Raw genomic sequence first — 23986 nt, 5'->3', positions numbered from 1 at the left:
ATAGCGCCACCTAGTTAAACACAAAAAAGTAAAAATGAGGTGTTGTAATTGAAGGTATCTGTGACCTAACATAGTCAAAACTGCACGAAATTGGAAGTGTAGGATCATTATGACACCCTCTGTATGCAAGTTTTGTGGAATTCCGTTCATGGGGGGCCACACAATAAATTAATTTATGTTACTATACACCAACTGGCCTGTAGGTGGCCGGAGACAGTTTTCTGTGAATATCTCGAGAACCGTAGGGCCTAGGAGGTCCACCTTTTTATGTATGTTGGTCTTAAGGGGGCATGTTAACCCATCCCATTACCACTCATTTCATGTATAGCGCCACCTAGTTAAAAATTAAAAAGCAAAAAATTAGGTGTTTTCATCACAATATCTCTGGCTGACAAGGTCAAAACTGCACGAAATTAAAAGTGTAGGATCATTATGACACCCTCCGAATGCATGCCAAGTTTTGTGTACTTTCGTTCATGGGGGGCCTTACAATAAAATAATTTATGTGTACATTTAGTGACGTACACCAACAAGGATTCCCGGGACACTGAAAGACCGGGGTACACAAAACTTGGTGGGCATGTACCCCTACATGGATAGCATGGAACCGTCATTTTTCGTTTTGATCTGTAGCCCCCCCGCTGGACTGGACCCCCCGAAAGGAGGGTAGGGCAGACACAGTTCTCTGTGAATCTTTTATGGTATGTTGGTCTCAAGGGCCCACATCAACCTGGCTCATAATCACTCATTTGTGATTTGCACCCCCCCCCCCCCCAGTAAAAAATGAAAATGCAATATTATTCTGCTTTAATCGCCCCTATCTTCAGTTAAGATGTTCAGAACTGCACCAAATTTTATGTGTATGATTGACCTGGCATTCTCCGGGGTTCTGGGGGTATGCCAAGTTTCGTAGAATTTCATCCATGGGGGGGTCTAAAAAAATTAGGTTATGTGTACATTTAGTGACTGTACACTCATTGGCCTGTAAATGGCGGTGCACACATATAAACATGCACACACACAGGCACCCACATACTATCGGTATTAGAACGGCTGATACATAATTACAAATTCAGTAGGATCAAAAGAAAGCCAAAATAAATATTCATCATCATCATCATCATCATGGCTGCATTTTCAGTATTGGCGATAAGTAGTCGTTTGTCCACTAGATGGCGCATTGTTGCAGTGAGACGTAATTTTGTTGGAAGTTAAAAGTGGGTTGGAAAAACAATGGACACTTCCTACAAGGACTGTAATTTACCGCAGCGAACATCTAATAAGGACAGGACGATGTTCACATGAAGTGTAATTCCCATTTCTTCTTGAAGCCGAAATAAATCTGAGGATGTTTATCGGACATGCTTGGTTTTTACTGCAGGTACGTTAATCTTGTAATATCAATAAGGACCTAGGTAATGTTACCATTAGCGTTGGTTGAGTGATGGAGGCCCATTTGATTGATTGCATTTGTAGAAAACTATAAATGCGGTTATACCAAGCAAATTGATAGCAGCACTGTTTGTATCTTTCGACTGTCGACATTTATTGCACGTGCTACAAAATCATTCTGTGCAATGTTTTTGATAGCCAACGTTACACCGGTCTGATACAGTTTTGCCTATACATGCGTGAGACTGAGACGCCTGTTTATTTTGTTTTAAGTGCGTGCAGGGTGTGAGAGGGGAATCGATGTGCTTTGATTCCAGCTTGGTAGTTGTAGTCTGTGAAATTAAAAAGCACGTGTGTGTGAAGTATCCAAACAATGACACCTTAATTTCATTATGGCTGCTTTAGCAACACACCTTAAGCTACTGTGTAGTGGGTCCCATGTAGAAGTGGCTACTTCATTCGCGCTTTCCTTGACTCATGGAGCTGCGTGAATGTTATTACAACTTTGCGCCACGATATGGCAGTTTAAGTACGCTTGATACTGTAAGGCGTAAGCCATTGGTTTCCAAAGGAGATTTTATTTGTGTCGCCAGCATAGCCTATTGACAATTTATGTTGTAAATAGCCCTACCTTATAATCCTACCTGTAGCTTAGGGAAGCTAACAGCTTTCTATTAGGATCTAGTTTGTTAGTTACCGTTTTGTCATAACTAAATGTTTGCATTTAGAATAGCCAGAGCGTGTATATCTCAATCGGAAAATTAAACAATATCGGGTGCCTATGGACTAGGCTGGGTGAACCCAGCCTGATCTGCCCGCTATTTATTTTTTGATTTCTTAAAAGATTGAGCTTGGTCTGATGAAAGCCAGACTAGCCATGGACCTCAGTTACACAATGCAAGGGAACATGAATCAGCCTATATTTGCACGAACAATAACGGACAATAGCTCTTCAACTTTAGCCCGTTAAAATGTGTATGAACAGTCTAGCGACGCATTTCATCAAGGCCCATTTGGACATGTCAGTTATTTGCACCACTGGTTAGATGTAAAACAGCATTTCGTTCCAGACTACTGTTACTTAATTTGTGCATTAACAATAACGTTTCAGACTACTGTTACTTAATTTGTGCATTGACAATAAAGTATTAAATGAACTAAAGATGACTAAAATCTTATGTAGAAGAAGAAACATCCATCCATCCAAAAATGACCTTTGTTTTTGATAGCTGTTGAAAACGGCATGGAACTGACAGAGATGTTTTTGTTTATAAATACATAAATAAATAAATAACATTATGCTGATACCTTTTGCTTTTCCCAAATACAATGTAGCCTACAGGTGTAAGTGACCTTTCATCAATCCAGTTGCAATGGATGAACTGTGATGAACTGCCCTACTTGTGATTGTTTAGAGATTTTAAAGGTTTTATAACAATGCTACATCTTCTTTGGCTATTCTACAATCTATTCACCTTTTCAGCACCAGTAGGCTACTTTCTGTGCAGCCGCACACACACACACAGGCATGCCAAACAAGCATACACAAAAGTTTCAAGAGTGGGGGATGGAGTAAAATATGGAGACAAATTGAAGTGTGATTTATTTTCGCGGAACGGATGTCCAGGACTGAGCGGCGGTCATATTTTGTACCGCTATGCGGTACATCTAGTTAGGCTACTAGGCTAGTGGTTTAGGGCGCAATTTTTTTTTTCTCTCCCTTTCTGTTTTCGTTAGTCTTAACTTTTTTTTCTCTCAAGTAACGGATGGGATTTTTGATGTAGCGAAGTACAATACTTCACTCAAAATGTAATCAATTAAAATTTAAAATACCAATTTTATAAACTACTTTAAAAATACAAAATACACAAAACTACTCAATACAGTAACGTGAGTAAATGTATTTCGTTACTTTCCACCTCTGGTACTTAGTGTACTTTCGCTTAAAACAGACATCCAAAAGAAACAAAAGAATGTCACATGCTCATGTCTATTCCACACAAGCTTCAAAGTTGAAGTTGAACTTGTTCCCTTCCCTGTCCTCCCTAGTTGCGGGAACTTTTGGACTTTTGTCCAACAGAAGTAACAAAGGAGCTGGAGAGGGAACATTAGATGAAGTTGACCTGACCTGAGTGTGACCAAACCCAAGTGAATATGACTCCAATTTTCAAAGACAAACAACACAGAGCTTTGCACACACCAGTGCACCTCACACATGCTCTTGATATTGAAGGGGGAGGCTTAAACATGACACCTCTGTCAGAGTGGCAGAGCAGAGATCTGGGATTAAAACGTACCACTGAAGACAGAGGATCGCACACACACACACACACACACACACACACACACACACACACACACACACAGAGACATACACAAAATCATTAAAACACACATACACAATATCACACACACACACACACACACACACACACACACAGAGAGATATACACAAAATCACTCAAACACACATACACAAAATCACACACACACGTGTAGATAGGAAAAGCCCGCAGCATCTTTGTGCAGTCAGTGTAGTGCAGGTTGTGAGCTGCGCTGGGGTGTGGTGTGTAGGCCGTGGTGTGTATCTGTGTGGCTAATTGGAAGGGAAGCTTACGTAGCAGCCTGTTTCTTTCCCTCACCCCTGCGCTGAGCTGTGAAGTTCCTCGCTACTCCGAATGCTCCTTCCTAATCATGCCGCAACACCAAGGACTCCCTGTGTGTGTGTGTGTGTGTGTGTGTGTGTGTGTGTGTGTGTGTGTGTCTGTGTGTGTGTGTGTGTGTGTGTGTGTATGTGTGTATGTGTGTGTGTGTGTGTGTGTGTGTGTGTGTGTGAGTGTGTGTGTGTGTGAGGGGGGAAAAAGTCATCTCATTTCCAAAACTGCTGAGGTCACACATTTCTGCTTCAGGGTCCGTCGCTAATCAAACGCTGATAAGAATTAATCATAAAACAATATAAAGCTAAAATTAAAAAGCTGCCTAATTTATAGATTTTATACATAGCTATCAACAAAGATTAATTGTGGCCCCGTGTGATTAATCTAATTTAACACATGAACCGATCGGAGTGTTTCAGTATGCACTATGCACGGTCTGTTGCTAAATACTGGGATAGAGAGGGAACTGGTGTTCCTAATGGCTGACCACAACTGCTAACGTTATAAAATGGAGTTGGGGTGTGTGTGTGTGTGTGTGTGTGTGTGTGTGTGTGTGTGTGTGTGTGTGTGTGTGTGTGTGTGTGTGTGTGTGTGTGTGGAGTGTCTCTATCTTCATAGCTTCATGCATGAGCATTCGGCAAATAAACTCGAGCACATAACGATCTCTTCTTATTACAGCAATCAGAGGCATGACGAGCTCCATCGGTCTCTGATATATAGGCTACACCCTCACACACACACTCACTCAGATGTACTATCGGTCGGCCACACACCCACCTGGATCGGCCACAGCACGACGGCAGGACAGCGTTACAGTGGTACAGTAGCCATCGGGACAGTGGAGATGAGCAGAGGCCTAATGGGCCGCGTCGGATGGTTAATAGACGGATGGGTAAAATATTACCTTTTGGAGATCACCGGATTGGCCGTTGAGAGAGTAAATGACACAGATCATTTCACCGCAGCAGTTGACGGGGCAGATTCCCAGTCAGGACGGAGAGAGAGAGAGAGAGAGAGAGAGAGAGAGAGAGAGAGAGAGAGAGAGAGAGAGAGAGAGAGAGAGGGAGATACTGCCAAGATATTGCCCAGATACCGCTCATTCGTTAAGTGTCATTTACACTTTTCCTTCGCTCTCTTTCTTGTCCAGTTTTCCTGCCTCTTTTTTTTCCCCTCAACTCAATCTCAGTCTCTCTCTGAAGTTCTTTCTTAATTAAATTGTTTTCTTGCGGTGACACAGACATCACAGTGTTACGTGGGCCCATAGTACTGCAGCATGGACAAATCGATTCCTATCTCCGACATGCTGTCGTTAGATTAGTATCGCCCAGTGTTCAACTGAACAAACACATCTGTGGCATGAAAAGATGAAACCCTGAGTGGACAATAGAGGACATAAGAAATGAGTCTGTAGCTGCTTTGTGATGTACACACAGCATTATCAGATGGTACCAGATCATAGTGTTGCAGGTCTTCAATGCAGGTCATCAATGGCTTCAAGAAATAGACAAAGAGACATGTAAACGTGCCAAACCATATATAGTACACTTTTGCAATCACACACACACATACACATACACACACATACACATACACACACACACGCACACACACACACACACACACACATGTATACATACAAACACACTCACTTGAAAGAGTAGGCACTCTCGCACCCACACACAAAATGCTTTTGTTTCCACTCAAGTTCCCCTCGCCTACTCTCGTTTACATCCCCCGACACAGCGCGTCTCTCTTTTTCCAATTTAGGATGCTTTAGCCAGCTGTCAACATTCATTTAACAGGAACAAGCCGTTGGGGGGCAGGGGGAGAACAGCAACGGCTGGAATGGAGAGAGATAGAGTCTATCACAGGGGGCGCTCGTCTTGGCCCTGAAGTGATAACATCTCATAGATGATGTGGGATGTGTGTGTGTGTGTGTGTGTGTGTGTGCAAGTGAATATATATGTGTGTGTTTGTGTGTGTGTGTGTGTGTGTGTGTGTGTGTGAGAAAGTGAAAAAGAAAAAATTGACTGTCTATATGTGTGTGTGTGTGTGTGTACTTGTTTGCTGCAGAGTGAGAGTAAATGAGTGTGGGTGTGTGCAAGGAGGAGAGTGTGTGTGTGTGTGTGTGTGTGTGTGTGTGTGTGTGTGTGCGCAGCAGGATTGTGATCTCTCTCTGGCCTTGACTGGCCTGTCAGTGAGGCGAGTATTCAGAGACACACAATCAGCCGCTCCTCTCTACTCCATCTCCTCACAATCCCTACCAGCAGTCCTTATCACACTTCACTCTCATTAAACAGAACTTACAAGCTCAACACACACACACACACCACACACACACACACACACACACACACACACACACACACACACACACAGACTCAAGCTCGCTAGTCTACATGTCCTCAGAAACATTGGGGCACATTTGCACACACAATCGTCAATACTCAATCATTCTTTTCACACACATGAACACCCACATAGCTCTCACTTAACTTAGCTCTTACTCTCTCTCCCTCTTACTTACGTACAGTATGTACAGTATGTACACACACACACACACACACACACGCACACACACACACACACGCACGCACACACACACACACACACATAGCAAGGCACTGATCTGATTCACATTTGAAGTAAAACCTATCCATTTGCACCTTCACCTTGAGTTACAGCTCAGGGTGCGCCAGGCAGCTTGCAACCAATTTTAGCTACTCTCACAGCTCAAGCTGTTTCTTTGTGTGTGGATGTGTGTGTGAGTGTGTGTGTGCGTGAGAGAGTGAGAGAGAGAGAAAATGTGTGTGCGTGTGCAATAGAGAGACAGAGAATGTGTGTGTGTTTTCCAATGTGTTTGCCAAAGTAGTAGCCGTGTGCCGTTTGAATGTGGTGCAAATTGCCGGACGCCTGGGCGACAGGAGACAAACAAGTGGTGCTCTTACAGTACGTGACCGATTTACAGACTCCATCCCACCGTTCGCCTGCCTGCCGAGCGATTGCATGTCCCTCTCTGTCAGTAGTGGTGTTAAGACCATATGTGGACATAAAATATTAAGATGGCTCCCTTGAGTCACTTCAAATGTCTGTGGCTCAGCCTGTGCAAGCCATCTTAATCTGGGTCGAGAGAACGCCACATGGCTGCTGATATGATCCCCTTAACACACACACACACACACACACACAGCTCGCTAGTCTACATGTCCTCAGAAACATTGGGGCACATTTGGACACACAATCATCAATACTCAATCATTCTTTTCACACACATGAACACCCACATAGCTCTCACTTAACTTAGCTCTTACTCTCTCTCCCTCTTACTTACGTACAGTATGTACAGTATGTACACACACACACACACACACACACACACACACACACACACACACACACACACACACATCTACATTGACACCTAACAATGGCAGATACACAGATAAATGCAAATACACTTATGCACATAAACACATACACACACACATACTTTTACCAACCCCCTCAACACACACACACACACACACACACACACACACACATGCACACACACACACACTCAAACTGTAAGAAATATTCATAACCCCAGGGCTGCACACAGGCATATTGAGGGCGGTGGAAAAAGACCATCACGCTGACATAATCAATATGTGACCTGATTCACGGTGGTTCACCTCTGCCTCGGCTTTTGCGTCTCAGATGAGCCCCCACAAGATCGTCCACTCACCACCACGGTCTCGTCTGCTTCCCTTTTATACATAGGGTACACCACACTGCACACTGTACACAGAGCAAGGGGCAGGGCAGCGTATCAGGGTCGGACATTTGGGAGAATGTGCTTTAGAATACCCAGAATTCAATGCTCTGTCTCATCTCATGAGTAGGTGTTGTGTGGGTTTGTGTATATTAAAACAACATTTGCACACACACACGGTCAAAAGTTAGGGGTTTGGAAGGCAAACTATCCAGGTAAAGTGTTTCTTTATGCTAGCTCCATGTACAAAAGTTAATTTCCAGGTTAGCATACAAGAAATACTGACACAGATTATAACCAAGTAGCTACAGTATTTATGAACATAAAATGATTTGCCTATTTGATTTATGACACTCCAGTATGTGAGAGATTAAAAATACTGTATGCCAGGGGCTGTTGGAAGCCTGAAGGAAACTTGTCTACAACGACTACATTCCAAAGCAATTATTCCTTTGACTGAGACGCCTACTTGCTGACTATTGCTGGTAAAACCTCAACAAATGAGTCTATGAACTGTCTGCAGTCCCAAAAATATCTTTGTCTCGCTCATGCCCATCGGTAAATGTGCATTGCTGTTTACACACAATACAACAATACAGACTCACACGACTCATAAACATACACAGTACATATTCAATATACATATATTCAATAACTCTCACTGTAACACCATTCACCACAGCGTCATTGTACTGAAACAGGCACAGAGAAGTGTAAGGGTGTAATACAATGAATTTGATGAACACCTCAGCGAATAAAGAAAATACACCCTGCACCAGTCCACCTGCACTTCACACAGCGATATGTCCCATATAGAGGTCAATGTGGATAAGTAAGTAAGTATGTGACAGGATATATCACAATGAAAATATCACAAATACATTCATGGTTCAAAGGGCAGGGTTTATTTTGTTATTTAGTGAACCAATAGCACATTGATTCAAGACAGATAATATATTTTTTTGACAAATATATCATGGGCAATACAAGATTGTTGTGCATATTCCAAAATTGGAATTTAAAATTTGACCTCCCTCACAATGGCATTTCGTATTACATATTTCCATATGTTGAGGAACACTGCTCCCGTACAAAATTACATTAGTGGACATACACTATGCTTGACCAGTTCCAGGTAAGACGTAGGTCTATGGTAAATGTCAATCGCATGGATACTCGTCACTCAATTTATAGCATGCTGATCCACGGGCAGAGCTGCATAGCCATGGTGTGGAAAGAAAAAGAAAAAAAAAAAGACTTTGAAGCCGATTATTGGATTTCCTTCTTCTCACTCTATTGACACAGCACAGACTCTCATAAGAAATGCATGTGTTCCTGGTCCTAGCCCAGGGGGGTGAAGCTTGTTTGGGATGCAAAGCCCACATTGAATAGCTTACAAGGTGACTGAGGACAGGGAGAGTTACACCAACGCTAACAAGGGCAGCTCTGGGAAAAAAAAAAAAAAAAACGTATAAATACTTATTTATATTCCATTTCCCACATTCTGAAATTTGCCGCAAAATATATTTATTTATTTCTGCCTGACGGACTCATTATGAATGGCGGCGCTAACCGAATCGGAATCACATTATCAGTCTGATAAAGATGCTTCAGGAAGTGGGTGTCTGTTTGAAGACCCACGCCAATTAGATTTGATATGCAGGGGGAGCAGTAATTTCCATTTCCTCCAATCAGGCAACAGATGGATATCTATCGGCTGGCCATTTCCTCCAATCAGGCAACAGATGGATGTCTATCGGCTGGCCCTCTGGATTAGGGGGCAAATAGAGACCAAAGGCATTGCACATTATTCATCCCAGAAGCGCCACATGCATAATACATCGCACCGTATACACTCTAACCAAAGGCCTGGTTCAGAGCTGCAAATTGTCCATATGGAAATGTAGGCAAATGTAGTGCGAGTGCTGACTTCATGAGTTCTGTTTGTTTGTCAAAATATATAAATAATTATAAATAAACTAATAAACAAATGCATTCCAATGATTATTTATACAGTTTGTATGATTGAGACAGAGTGCAGTGAGTATAAAAACAGTGTCACTATAAAACAAACACAAACATCCACTCCCTGGCATTTATATCTTACACAGATATGCAGACAGTTAAGCGTACCAAGAAACACACACACACACACACACACACACAGACACACACACACACACTCATACATACATACACCCATGGAGGGGATTTAGGGAGCATACTTACAGAGGCTGAATGAAAAATATTACTGTTGCCTTTATTTTATTTTTTGGGTTGAGTGTAATAAAAGTGGGTCAGTCTAACATTAATAACAGAGGGGGGGAGGGGGGGACTCTTACAGGAAGAAAGTTTCATAATGTACACAAGGAAAGGCAACCAGTGAGATTCTGTCCAGAAGATGCGAGTCTCTTCAATGGTACCCAGAGGAGGTTGATGTGCATGTTTTTTGACAGTCATTGTAAGGGTTGAAGGTGGAAATAGAAATATGACAAACAGACAAATCACATATGACAAAAATGACAAATCACACAACACTAGGGTCTGTTGCCATGCCAAATCAACACCGCAGACTCCATTTCATTCCATCTCATTGTTTTTTTTCTCGTCATTAATATTTTGAGCGACATGACACACCTAGGAGTATTTGTTGGGTAAAATTACTTCCATTTCCCCAATCAAAATGTAAATAGCTGCGCATGGACTCAAAGGATGGTGGTTGTGTTTAAATGGGCAAAGATAATGAGCTCAGCATGATGAAGCATCACAATGTCTCCTGCAGTGGTGCAATGTGTTACATGTATATGTTACATTGCTACATTTTTGCTACTCGTGGTGCAGCTATTTTGTTTTTGTAGGCTACAATGCACCCAAGCGACTATCAGTACTGCAACGGTGAATAATATATACCGAGTGAAAAGTTAAATGGATAGAATTCATTTAAAGGCGCTCTAAGAAATGCTGGGTAACGTCACTTCTGTTGACGTTCAAACAAAACAGAAAGCTAGCTTGCTACTTCCTCCCCCTTCCTCTCGTGCAATTGAAACTCTCCTCATTGTTGATTTGCTGGAACAGTTTGTTACGTTTATATGGGCAAGGTTTGCCCAAGCTGTTTTGTGGCTGTTTTTGGAGCCTGGGTTGTCCACAGAGATCAATTTTCTTTTACAGTGTATTCAGGAGACAGGCAGCTAGTGGATGGTGAGGCGATGTTTGCTGTAAGTGACAAAAAATGTTTTAGCCTAAAAAACGTACGACATCACTTAGAGCACCCTTAAAGGTGAATTGATGCTAATAATTTTGATTAACCTTTAGTAGCTATATTATTTGTTAAAACATTTATGACACGTTCTAGCAGTGTCATGTCATAGTTACGACGGTGTCATGTCACTCTCTCTCTCATGTAGTTACCTTCAAGTGAAGTGTTACCAACAATTTCAGTCTTCTGCATTTTGAAGTCTGACTCACTGAGAAGTGACAGTTGCCTCATTTTGAATCTGGGATTCAAGAGGATGGCTTTGAAGAGGGGCCAGTGGGGTCAACAAAGATGGGTATCGTTCAACCAGCAGTGTCTCCAAGGATGTTGCAAACCTGCAAGCCTCTGGCAGAGCTTGCCCTACTGCATTTGTTTTCAGATTCCCTATGGACGCTTTGAGAGCCTGCACACATCCTCAGAAGCATTGCGAGTTGTGGCCTTCATTAAGGCCCATTGGTGGTGTGAGAATGAGCATCCTAAATCCATTTGTGTCCCCATGGCGATGATTGCTGTTTTCTGCTTAAGCAGACGCTGGAGCATTTGGAAAGTAGAGATCCACACGGTGGAACAACATGTAAGAGGGCATGAGGGAGGCAAAGCTCCTCCTGGATTTGGTGGAGTTATTCGGTGGCTTTGTTTGAACGATGCTGTGCACAAATGCTGTGATTTTCTTGCCGATTGTGATAGCATGGCTCATTCCTCGGCACTGTTTTGTCTCAGAGCATTTTTAACCACCAAGTGCAGGGAGTGAGCCATACACCTGATGCACATAACCATCTGTGAAGGCATGTGAAGGTTGAGTAGAGCAATGGCACGTCTGTTTGCCACTGTCCCTGATGCAGGGATCTCATGTACTACCCTGTGCCCTGTAAGTGACATGTAGGCATTCGTGGAGGACTTGCCTGTTCATGTCTGTGGTACAGTGTCCCCCTACATGCTTAACACACTTAAATAAATTAACTGATGGGCTCCGGATCAAATCTCAAGTGTCCAGAGAGGTCTGTCAAGGCAAATTCAATGAGCTGTCAGATCTGTCATATTCTTGAGTCTTGATTCTTTAAAGAGTTGAAGTGATGAAGTCGTGTTTGTTTGTTTACGTTTAAAGAGCAAATTGCAGGTTGGGAACCCCTTTAGAGTATATATAAATGATGAGTGAAAGTACATAATGTCCTGTAAACATGTTGTGACAGATGAGGCTGTGAAGTTCCCTCTATTTAGGCTACCTGCACAAAATGACCCAAGCCTAGCTTTTCTTGTTAGGAAAATGTTGGATGTGATGTGTTGACAGGCTAGAATTAGTGCAACCAGCAGAAACACAATAACCATTATGACTTTCCATAAAACCAACAAACTCTATCTCTCACCCCTGATCAGACTAGGGTCTCCAGCCTTTTTTCCTCCAAGAGTTACTTTGACAAAATTAACATGGCCAAGAGCTACTAATGTTTATAGGCTATTAGTTTTAGCATGTATTCACATAGCTGATCTCCACCCAGAACAGTTGAATATGTTTTATGCATTTTAATGGTCCTTTCAGTTCCTTTACCTTCTATCTTTGTAGATTGGGAATTTGATTTGATGGGAATTTTATGAGGTTATTAAGTGACTTTGTTATCAAATTCGCAAACATTTTCCATAAACCTTATTTTGAGAGCTACTCAGAAACAGGTGGGGAGCTACTGGTAGCTCACGAGTTATTTGTTGGAGACCCCTGATCTACACCCACAATGACAACAGCGCCAATTTAAGACGTTAACCTTCTCCTACTTAATATGACGCTTTGTGGGTGGGAGAGGCATATTAAGGAGACTGCTTTAAAACACTTTCTTCTGAATGACTGTCCCTAGGTTTTGTAAAAAATATGAATTCGTATATTGCTCTTTAAAATGATTAGCAGATGCTTTTGTCCAAAACAACACACATTATATTTTAGCCAAGGACCAAATGAAACACACCAGAGAGGTAGCTCATCCCTCCCTTCAGTATTCACCTGTCACCTGTCTCCAGCCTGGGATCCCAGGAGTCACACTGCAGTCCTTGGGTCCTCACAGAGAATTTTGTACTGAAAAGTGATCTGTTTTTGAAGAGAGGATTTTAATTTGAATGAAATCAACATGTTTTAGGTGATTGTTTTGCTCTCGTATCGATTGCTATAGATATTGCAAAAATATTGTTATTGTGATTTTTTTTTGTCATGATAGTTGTATTCTGAAATGTTTATATTGTGACAGCCCTAGCTCCCACTGATTCACTGCTTTGACCCATAATAATAATCTGCTTTTTTATTCTAACCAGTGTATTTTGTTTTGCTTAATATTTAGCTTGAAAGGGCCTCTCCCAGAGGTTGGGATACACACACACACACACACACAGGGCCACACTTTAGTTACACACTGAATAGCTTTCCTAGAATTATTTTTTTTGTTTCAGTTGCCTGACCTTGCAATATTATTTGTTTGTGTTATGTGTTTGTTTTGTGTTGTTTTGTGCTAAACACAAACATTCACAATGAGAAGAGAGACGGCCTCAAAGAAAACACCTGCAGGCATTAAACCAAGTTTTCAAATATTTACTCTAAGTCATTCTGTATAGCATACTAAAAAGCACCCCCACAGTTATTTGGTTCATATTGATGAGGTATTTTTTTTTTTTGTGTGTGTTTTAAGCCAACAGTTATTATGGGATGGTTGCCAGGCACAGATCTAATCTTGCAGTCAGTGACTGTTTGGATCAAAGCTGCCGCCACGTGGCAGGCAGTACCGTCTAGCAGGCATCCACCCGTCTCCACCTGAGAGTCACACACATACATACGCACACACATACAGTACACACACACTCTCACACACAGTGATGGACTGATTTACATTTGTTTAGTCACTGCATCTGACTGGCAGCATTATAATACAAAAATATGACACACACACACACACACACACACACACACACACAAACAAACCCAAACATGTCCGATTCACAGTTGTTTATTTGTTTATCCGTCTCGAATCCAACCGGCAGCATTAAAAAAAAAAAGTGAAAATGTCGAGTAGGACAGAAAGAGAGAGGAGAGGAGGAAAACCTCTGCTGTTACAAGCGAGTAAACAAGGCATGCTTTCCTAATCCCTGTGGCTCCAATGAGGTGTGATTGTGTCTGCAGGAGGCCCCAGTGGATGGCCCTGTGTATGTGTGTGCGTGATATCTATGGCCGTGTGTGTGTGTGTTTGTGTGAGTGTGTGTGTGATCTATGGCCCTGTGTGTGTGTGTGTGTGTGTGATATCTATGGCCGTGTGTGTGTGTTTGTGTGAGTGTGTGTGTGATCTATGGCCCTGTGTGTGTGTGTGTGTGTCTACAAGAGGCCCTGGTGGATGGCCCTATGTTTGTGTGTGTGTGTGTGTGTGTGTGTGTGTGTGTGTGTGTGTGTGTGTGTATGTGTGTGTGTGTGTGTGTGTGTGTGCTTCAGATTGGCCCACAGGGGCTCACCTCTGCCTTTCACGCCTCAGCACTTTCCCTCCCCGCCAACAGCCAGCCTACAGGACTCATTAAGTCTCTATTAGATTGCATTCCCTTATAGAGAGTCCCATCTCTCTCTCTCTCTCTAGCTATATCGCTCCCTCTCCATCTATCCATCTCTCTCTCTCTGTCTATCTATTTATCTCCCTCTATCTATCCATTCCTTTCTCTCTATCTATATCTATCCATCCATCTCTCCATCATTGTATATCTCTCCCTGTATAGCTATCCATCTCTCTCATTATGCCTTGTCATCTATTTGTCTGTATCACTGTCTGCCACTCTCTCTTGTCTCACTGCAAATCTCCCGTTTAAAGTCTCTCCCTCTTTCAATGCCTCTTCCTCTCTCCATCTCTGGTCCTTCTTCGGCGACTGTCGTCTCCTGGCGATCATTTCTTGGTAATAGACTCGCATGTGTGACCAATTGAATGCACACAACATTAACTGGAGAGAGCTTTGGCCGCCTCCTGAGATCACCTCCACCTAAAATACACTCGCATAGATGAAGCATGACCCCCCCACACCCCCCCCTGAGTTGCCCACTGCTTCACACACACACACACACACACACACACATACACACACAACACACAAACACACACACACACACACACACACACACACACACACACACAGACAGGCAACAAACATACACATGCAAGCAACACACACACATGTAGACACAGACAGGCAACACACACACATACACACACACATAGAAACAAGTCCTGCCATCAGCGCTCAGAGCAGTAGGGGGTGGCTACATTTGACACAGCAGTTGCTTTTGCCTGCACAGGCTCCTAAAAGGGGCAGCCAGTGGATATTTCGATTATGGGAACATGACTTCCTTCCCCTTATATAACATCTCTTTAAATAAACTCTCCCCACCACACTAGCGTGTGTTTTAGAAATATGGCAGTAATTAATTCTGTCTAAATGGGTCAGTACTTGGTTTAGCTGTTAATGACCTCATTGTCATCTAAAATGAAGAGGGTATCATTAATGCTACCGTCTATGTATCTCCTTATCTGCCTGTTTGTCTGTCTGTTTATCTTTCTATAAATATCTGTAAATAAATGTGTATCTATTACATATGCATCTATCCATCTGTCCATCTATCCATCCCTCCATACAGCAGCATGTATTCATAAGCTCACACACATACACTTGCCGAATACTAAAATAACCTCTGGGACTAAAAAACAGATTTATTTCCACGACGAGGTCATTAATGCTGTGGATCACAATCGACTATGAAAATGCCATGCTAACGTGCTAGCGCAGCAGGGTCGGACAGGGACCGTAAACATTTGTGCTGGCCGTGCAGAGGGCTCCCAGCAGTGAGATTAGCACTCTGATCGAGCATTTCATTCTACTGCTAAGGCCAAAGTAGCAGGCATTCTCCTTGGGACTACTTGTGTTTATTATGGGAAACGCCATAATAAGAGCTGTCCGCATAGACAAACCACGGCAAATATTTGATATGTGGCTACATACAGTGTAAACAATATCCTAACCGACATTATAGAAACATGTATAAGTTATTTAATATCATTGAGAATGTTGTGAATTACAAATAAGTCAATGTGACGGGAATGGCACTGGTATTAACCCTTAAAGGAGTACCGACGGGAATGTTGGGAAATGAACGTTCTAAAGAATATCTGGGTTCATTGAATTCAACATAGAATTTTAGAACCTTCAATTGTTGCAGAACTTAGAATGTTCAAAAACCTACACCTTTAAGGGTTAAAGGCATGACTTTGTTTGAAATATGTTGATGTGCTGTTGGTGTATCCAGCTTTCTTTGAGCGGAAAATGTCATAGAAAACCTGCCGAGCGCCCATGTGGTTCTGTCATTGATCCCCAGACAGAACTAATCAATCCCTGATTGCACAGGCTTCCCAGGGTAGTAATGGTCAGACTGTAAACAGGAATGAGATCGGGCAGGGGATAGAGCAGATGATGAAGATGCTTCAATTGAACCTGGCAGGCTCTTAATTGAGTATCATTTTAAGCTTAGCCTCCTTGTCCTCATCATAAAAGAGCCACTGCTAATGTCAAGCTCTGCCATAACATATCATCACAGACCGTTCCCAGTAAGAGTAACCAAGGTAACTATAATATGGGGTTTTCCAAAGGTTGTGTTAGCCACACAGCCACAATTCAGTAGCAGGAGAAATCAAATCATTCTGAAGCCATTGCTGAGAGAGTCCTGAGATCCTCAGGATGAATGGAAGCTCAAAGGGGGTGTATTACAAGGCCTTTCAATGACCCCTGACCTCTTTAGGTCCCTGCTGACGTAGCTAATTAGCAGTAGCTAGCAGACCGGAAGTTTACAGACAATGTGGAAGAAAATAATGTTTAACAATGGGCGGGGCTGCATAAGGTGAATATAGAGACATATGTAAGTGGCTAAATCAGTTAGACAGAGCTGAAATGAAAGCTTTAGCGTTAAATTCTGTCAGGAAGACTCAATGCATGCGTCACTCATTCATTCATTACTTCCGACCAATCACCAGTCTGCATCAGCCTTTATAATCACTTTACTTTGCACCTGCCTGTTGCTTTCAGGTGCCGATTTTCGATGTTCCCACCCTCCCTCCCTAACCACCACCAGTTTGGCCTTGTCCAGATGTCCAGGGGGTAGGCTCCGCCCCTGCCGTCTCATACCGGCAGGATCTGAAAGGGTCTGCACACTCGGTGACCTGGACCGAGGACGGGGCCTATGCCAAAGACTGTCTTATTGTTGCTTATGCCTTTTGTATATCCTTTGATGGATTAAAACGTGTGTTAACTTTCATTGTACCTCCCTGAGTCTTTCTGATAGAAATATTTTTTCAGCAAGGACCTTCCAACCACTCCGGTCATGTTTGCCCAAAGTCCACAAAACCTTAATCTCCCAAGTGGGAGAGCGTATGCCACAGTGCCTCCTACATTGTGTTACTCTAATAAACAGACTTAATGGTTATAGTAAAATACACATTACACAACAGCTAAAAGTGGCCGCCATTTTTAATGTTTTCTGTGTGAAAATGAATCTGAGGTGGGAAACCTGCTGTTGCGCTACATTCTGTTAGTGTCAGTTAATAATTTGTGCTGCTTTGATAACAATCGCGATGGCTTGGACATAAAGCCTTGATTCTTTACTAGTAATATTACAGTGCAACGGTGAATGTCCAAAAGTGGACTGATGAAGGAAATGGGATATAATTTATAGAGGGCTACATCACCCGTAAGAGAACGATTGGTGCACATCTTCGCAAATGTCAAAATACAGTCCAACATTTTGCCGATGGATGTCTTTCTCTTTGGGAAACGATTAAAAACTAGTTCTTGCTTCCGTCGTGGTAAGAACTACTGTCTGGTACACAGCAGTAAGCCATTAGGGACTGTTCGTTATTTATAAAAGGGGCCACCGGAGGGATTTTGAGTGCTTCAATCAAAAGTTGCATGACCCTCCCTGCCTGCAAGAAATTTTTCAACAACCCTCTAGCAGAATTTTCAAAAAAAGACATGACCCTCCCCAGCCAATTGTTGATGTCTTCCGCCCACGCTCTTAAGCGCTATGAAAACACATTGACTTAGACTACCGTTCTAAAATTAACCTCTGCTTTCTGATCTTACACATCACACTTCACCAAGATGGTGGCCATTTCAGTAGATTTACTCACTATCATTGTTGTGGAAACACAATAAGCATAGAAACTAAATGCACACTTCCTGCAACTGCATAAGCCTACTTGAAATAAGTTACTCCTAAGTATTCACATGAAATAAAACAATAAAACATTGAGACCATTCAACAAAGCACACTGGGTTATAACAAATTCAACACATGAACTGGTTGCTACGAGCTTTTGCCGTTGCAGCTCCAAAACTATGGAACAATCTGCCCCTTCACATCAGACAGGCCCCTTCACTGTCTCTTTTTAAGTCCCATCTTAAAACTCACCTCTTTTCTCTGGCTTTTAACCCCAGGTAGTGTGTTGATGGTATGTAGATGTGTTATGTGGGCAGTATACTTTATTTATTTGATTTTATTTATTGGATTTTAGTTGGTTTTTAATCTCTTTTTACTTTTATTTTAGTTTTTATCTCTTTTTTACTTTTATTTTAGTTTTTATGTCTTTTTACTTTTTTTTTTTTTATTTCTTTTTTTTTAATTTATTTTAGTTAGTTTTTATCTCTTTTAATTTTAATACTTTATCCTATTATTGTGCTTCTGTGGTGTCTTGTGTGTTTCTTATCTTGCTGTACAGCACTTTGGGAACCTTGTGTTTGTTTAAACTGTGCTATATAAATAAAGCGGATTGGATTGGATTGGATTGCTATGGACTCATCTCTAGGCTTCCTCAGTCATTGTAAATCTGCCGAAGCTGAACATTATCCAAAACTCCATTTCTCAGACGAGCGTCAATTTGGGCTTGCATGCTACCACTCCTTCCTTCTCAAATTACTTGAAAAGGCTGTTTGCACAATTTCACAAATAATCACAGGGACTGAAAAATACCTAACATGCCAACTTTTTCCGGGTTTATCATATATTTTAACTTTTCCCCTGCTGTCTTGCCATTTTAATATTTTCCCGTAGAATATCCCATATTACTGTAATACTCTCATAACATTAGTGCTGCCATCTGGCCTGTCTCTGTGTTGTCCTGTTGTTACCCCCTTGCCCTTCCAGTGAAACAGGTGTATTCAAATCATCGTTTTGCTTGCTTGAATGCGAACTTAGAGTGATCTTAACCTATTTAAGTTAACGACGTGGTTGTCGTGAGAGCACGATTCATTGGCGCTTGCAGTGGTCAGCCATCAGGCTATTCAGTTACGAGTAGACAAAGAATTTCCCCTGTTTGTATATTCACTCCAAGTTGGCCTACCATAACTTACCAACTCTACACTGTAGACCATAAACTGGCTATTTATATGAAATAACCAAATGTATTTGTTCAACTTTATGAAGCAGAATTACGCACTGCTACTTGGAACTTAACACATTTTTGTTTGCGCAGGAGAGAGAATGACAACGATTAACAAATTGCACTTGTTGCTGGTTACCAATAAATACTATATATTTTTTTGCAAACAACAAAAACAGAAAGGATGGAGACAGAAAAGCTAGAGATGGGCAGGAACAAGGTCAATTGGTAGAAATGCTTGTCAAAACGTTAGGAGCTGGATGTGTGGATGAATGAAGCACAAGTATGCTTTACTAAGCATGCACACTGTTTAAAGTTAGGCTACACGGTAAACGACAAGTAAATCAAAGGTAAATTTAGCTTTTTTAGGGCTGGATAAAGTTGACCAAATGGATATAGGCTGTTAGGGCGTGAATAAAGTAGGCTACTTTGTTGCTCCAAGTTCCAACCCTTCCAACGTTAATGGGGACGTATGTTGACATTTTCCGTATTTTGCGTGAGAAACCCGGGAAATCTCCCTTATTTTCATTGTTCAATGTTGACAGCTATGGAACGAAAGAGAACGTTATATGGCGACAGAAATCAACAATCAAACAAGCCACTTTGATTTTTTGCTGTTTTCATGATTACAAAAGATGGGTGACCCCCCCCCCCCTCCTAGACAAAAAAAGTTGCCCTCCCCTATTTTCCACCGGTGGCCCCTTCAATAAATAACGAACAGTCCCTTACATCACTTCACTCACAGCAACTTTCCAAACCTTCTCCCACCTCAGCCTTGCTTTCACACTAAACATATTCAAATTTGGCAACCATGTGACATAAGCGTATAGACCCTTTCAAGACAGTTCCATTATCAGCATCATAGTTGGCCCCACAAGACTTCCTTTTTAACATTCCATATGTTATCTTAATGCAGAGGAAGTAGATTGGGGCCCAAATAGAACGTTCAAGCATTGTTTTTGTTTTTATTGTTGAAAGGGTCTATAGGGTGAAAGGTCACTGTAAGGGCAATATTGTACTCTAATGCTGCTCTCAGTACTCATTCTATGCATTCAATGTTACTGTGATTCTACATGCAAGCTGAACAGTAGGAATGCTAAAAGTCATTGAAGGCAGTCTCTCTCATGGACTGATGTTGAGTTTTCTTTGATGTCCTATTATGTGTGCAGTGCATTTGTGTGTGCGTGTGTGTGTGTGTGTGTGTGTGTGTGTACTCCACCCAAGTAATGGTGCCGCTGAACAAGACCTACTGTACATGCCCTGTGGTGTTCGATTCATGAGACATCCTCCTCTCTACCTTCTGTTCTGCCCATCACATGCCTCCATCACTCCATCACCCCCCCTCTCTCTCTCCCTCTCTCTCCAGAGCCATTAATTTGTGAACTTATCGCATTTGCTCCGCTTCATGCCGCATGGATGCTATCTCCAGTGTCATTCATCTGCTTCTCTCTCTCTCTCTCTCTCTCTCCCTCACTCTTCCTCTCCCTCAAACTCCCCACCAAGCCAGAAGCTCCATCAGTCTCATCCTTGAAACCTCTCTCTGCACTCCATCCCTTCCCAAAACCTCTCCGTAAGCTGTCCTCTTTCGACACCTCTCTACAATCTGTCCCCACCTACCAGCTCCCTTTTTTCCTTTATCCCCTAACTCCTTCTTTCTTGTCTTGTATCCCCATTTTCTCTCCATCTGTTCTAAGTAAGTTAAGTAAGTAATTTTTATTTATAAAGCACATTTAAAGCAGTGCAAAACTGACCAAAGTGCTGTACAGTGACTAGCTAGAATGAAAATAGATAAATAAATAAAAGCATGCAGTGTACAGTTGCAACACTGGCATTCCAATAGACAAAAAAGAAAAACATCTGCACGCTACGCTACAGTTGCAACACTGACAGCATTGATTAATAAGAGACATAAAGTGAGCTAAGAGCAATTTAGATACATAAAGAAATTAAAACAGTGTCTTAAAGGAAAGAAGAAGCTAAAAACTAAGGGGTAAAGGCTGAAAGTAAACATAAAGTACAATAAAAGCAAGATAAAAGAAATTAAGATCTAAGAGGCAAAGGCCAATGTATATAGGTAGGTTTTAAGTCTAGATTTAAAAGAGCATTAAAAAACTCACTTTTCACTCTTCAGCACTCCAAAGTAATATTGTCATAATACCAACATTATGAATTAATACAATACCATGCCTAAGTATCTCAACACCAATACTGAAACATCACTATGGCAAAACCCTCAAACACAGTAATAGACATAATAGAATAGGAATAGTTGACAGAATATAAATCATTTTAACTGATAACAAATATCCCTTATTAAAACGGCATTCTTGGTACAACACAACTCCAAAGTGAATCTTTAGGGTTAGCTGGTGATGCCAGACTTGCCAGAAGCTTCTAAGAAACCCATTTGACAGCAAAGAATGATCTGTCGTCCCACAATCCATCTCTCTTCCCTGCGGCCCTACCCCTCTATGTGGGAATGGTGATTTCCCTATCTCTCTCTGTCTTTCTCCATCCCTTTCTCTCTCTCTCTCTCTACATCCATTTCTATCTCTCTTTGGCCATGCCTTTCTCTCTCTCTTTTCTCCACCCCTTTCTCTCTCTCCATCCCTTTCTCTTTCTTTCTCTATCTCTCTCTTTCTCCATCCCTTGCTCTCTCTCTCTTGCCCCATGACATTCTCACTGAGGGCCCGATAATGCTCTTTCAGCTGAGTAAATATGTAAATATACAGAACCATGTCACATTTGATTAAACAAACGAACGCCTTCATTAATTAAAACTTTCGTCTCAGTTTTATTCTTGTTTTTTGTTCATTTGCCTGTCACTTCCCCATAAAAGTTTCTGACCAAACAGCTTTTTGGCATTTACAGTGTAATGTTATAAATGTTCCCCCCGCAGAAACGATTTGCCAATGAAAGAGCAACTGGGGACATACTAACAGCAATATGCTAAGTCGCTGCAGAATTGCTCTCGCGTAGCCAGATGCATATTAACATAAGCATCTGGACACTACCACGCTGAAATGTGGCCTAAACATGGGTGAGCACTGGTGATGTCATTGATAATGACAGCTTTAAAGGTGGTTGATGGTTTTTTTTTTTTTTGTATCAACACAACCACCAACTGCATTTGTGATACTTATACAGTAAGACTACAAAAGCATGGAGAAGACTAAAAGAGCACAGCAATTACACCATCGGTAATTCAAAGCATCGTACAAAAGGATCATACACCATTGATATTTATCTCACAAATTATTTTATTATCATAGTCAAGTTTAAGTAACTTAATCCATACACAGTGAAATGAAATTCACTGCAAGTGGAGGCTCTTTTCTGATATGCTTAATTTCCAACAAGTCAAAGAGTCAACTCTTGTTTCCATACCGATCTGTTCTCCCACAGAAAGACTCATGACGCACAATTGTACCTGCGGTGATATTGGTAATGGGGGGCTGTGTGTCACGGTGAGTATATTTAGCATGCCATCCCCAGGAATGTGGGCTTTTTTTGTAGCCACTGACAGGATAAGCACCATTTGTGTCTAATCTGTAGTTTTTGGAGGTGTAGTGCCGTGTCTAACGCTCTGCTGGATACAGGAGGCGAAAAGCGCTGTATCAAAGATTAGTAATTGTGTGGATGTGGGTTTTTTTGTTTTGCAGTCTGTCAACACCCCCTCTGTCTTGGCTTGGGAAGAAAAAAAATCAGAAGGAGAAGAAGAGAGAAAGAGAGAGAGAAAAAGAGAGAAAATAAAACAGGCTGGTCGCTGCTGACTCAGGGACTATCTGTGCGCTCGGAAAAAGAGTGAAATTTGCACAGCAATGCCAATTTCCTCTTGAACAAATAAGATGGACGACCCGCGTCCCGCTCATCGCATGTAAGCATCTTAAAACAATTTCGAGACTGACACCTGAGCCAACCAGAATTGATGGGGACACTCCCTGTTTGACAAAAGCTATATGGATGAGGCAGGGAAACTGTGTGATGTCAGGATATTCGACTCAATGGATTTTGAGATAATAGGCCTCAGAGATAATAGGTGGCTTAAACAGACACATCTTTATCAAATGCATAGCAAAAACCTGAACGTGTCATTATCCTGCGGAAAGCATCTGAGACCTGTGTTGATGTTGAGAAAGCAAACACGTTTTCCTGTTCTTGGAAGCTCTGCCAGAGTTTTCAAACACACTGCTGAGAGCCTGTCCTCTCCAAAACATGGCATATTTACTGGACTCATCAGACTTGAACACCTCAACAAAGCCTGAGGAAATAACAAAATTATGTAGAAGACTAACACCCAATAGCACTAATAATTGGATTTGTGTGTGTGTGTGTGTGTGTGTATGTGTGTGTGTGTGCGAGAGAGAGAGAAAGAGAGAAGTGAGTACATCCCTATGCAATGATATTTCAAAAATAAATAAATAAAATAATCAATAATAATTGTAATTGAATATAAAACAATATTGCACTATAATGCACTATATTAAAAATGCAGGCCCCA

The sequence above is a fragment of the Alosa sapidissima genome, chromosome 20, assembly GCF_018492685.1.
Source record: "Alosa sapidissima isolate fAloSap1 chromosome 20, fAloSap1.pri, whole genome shotgun sequence".
NCBI lineage: Eukaryota > Metazoa > Chordata > Actinopteri > Clupeiformes > Clupeidae > Alosa > Alosa sapidissima.
Note: the sequence above shows the minus strand (reverse complement) of the source record.